Consider the following 1,179-nt stretch of genomic DNA (forward strand, 5'->3'; position numbering starts at 1 on the left):
AAGCAGAACAGCAGGGCTTTATTACGTTCAGTAGGAAGTTAGCCAGCGTTAGCTAACTAACATTATGAACCATCCACAGCTGACATGTTTCTGGATTTGTTTTAGGTTTTGGAAAGAGAATAAATCTCCTTTCAGCCTCTCTGGTAGCTGATGTAACTATTACAAGATGCCTCAGGAGCGGCGTTTGACCAGATCTTAGAAAAATACAGCGCAGCCATGAAAGTGTCGGACCTCAGTTAGAGCGAGTCCTATACTGCGCTGTGATTGGCCAGCTTTGTATTCGGGCGTGGCTTTGCAAAGGGTCAATTGGCGACCCAATAAAAACGTGCCTGCGACAAATTTTGGGTCCCGACACCAACTTTGGGAAAAGTGGCATTAGAGGATCAAACAGAAACACAGAACTTTCTTCTGACACTCGATAGTTTGTTTTGAGAAATGAAGCTGCTCCATGGAGAGAAACTGACAGGAAAGTGAGGATCTGGTGCTGTGGACTACTAGCACACACCCGACCTTCAGGGCAGAGCTGCAGAGAAAACGCCATAACTCAGACCAGCCAATAAAAAGAAGAGATTAGGGCTTCATCTTTTCTGTTTATGGCCTTCTCTGGCTGATGATAACGGGCCTTTGTAGATATTCCATCACAAATCAGCCGTCGCCCATTTACAGCAGTAACACACCACATTCTGACTTCAAACTTTTGACTGGTTGTGAAGTTTGAGCCTTTTAATCAAATTGTGACGTTTTGAGAGTTTTCAGGATGTTTAATAGATTTTTCTGTGTTTTTCCAGGCATCTCAAGGTCTTTCCAGGACGTGACCTCCTCATTTCAGAGGTGTGCTTGTACCTGAAGTGCTGCTCCAGAGCTGGCTTCATCCACAGAAACAACGGAGCTGAAACAAACACAGATGGGATCAGCTGTTAAACATTCATGTCGTGAAAAATTTTAATTAATAAAAATCCGCCTGGCTGACAGCAGAGAGAAAGTGAGGAAGAGGAGGACCACCTGCTGTGATCTCTGCAGGACTCCGAGGACGGAGGAAAATTAATAAACAAACAAACTGCTAATTAATTCAGCAACGTAGTTTAGAATTTTAATTCAGAATTGCAGTTTCTCACCGACGCTGTTGTCTGATTTAAAACTGCCTCCATTTGACTGTGGAGGAAGAAACCTGCAATAAAT

The 1,179-nt window shown here is 43.5% G+C and overlaps 1 long non-coding RNA gene across 1 annotated transcript in view; it reads right to left on the reverse strand.

Annotated features, from left to right (window-relative positions):
• Nucleotides 1-740: 740 nt before the first annotated feature.
• The window catches only part of LOC119906501, an 8,511-nt gene continuing 8,072 nt past the window's right edge, over nucleotides 741-1,179 (reverse strand). The window contains exon 3 of the long non-coding RNA XR_005444987.1: nucleotides 741-889. This is a non-coding gene — a long non-coding RNA (uncharacterized LOC119906501). The remainder of the gene's footprint in view (nucleotides 890-1,179) is intronic.

Source organism: Micropterus salmoides, unplaced genomic scaffold (assembly GCF_014851395.1).
Source record: "Micropterus salmoides isolate LMB-PRFRI ecotype aquatic unplaced genomic scaffold, ASM1485139v1 Ms_hic_scaffold_1631, whole genome shotgun sequence".
Lineage (NCBI taxonomy): Eukaryota > Metazoa > Chordata > Actinopteri > Centrarchiformes > Centrarchidae > Micropterus > Micropterus salmoides.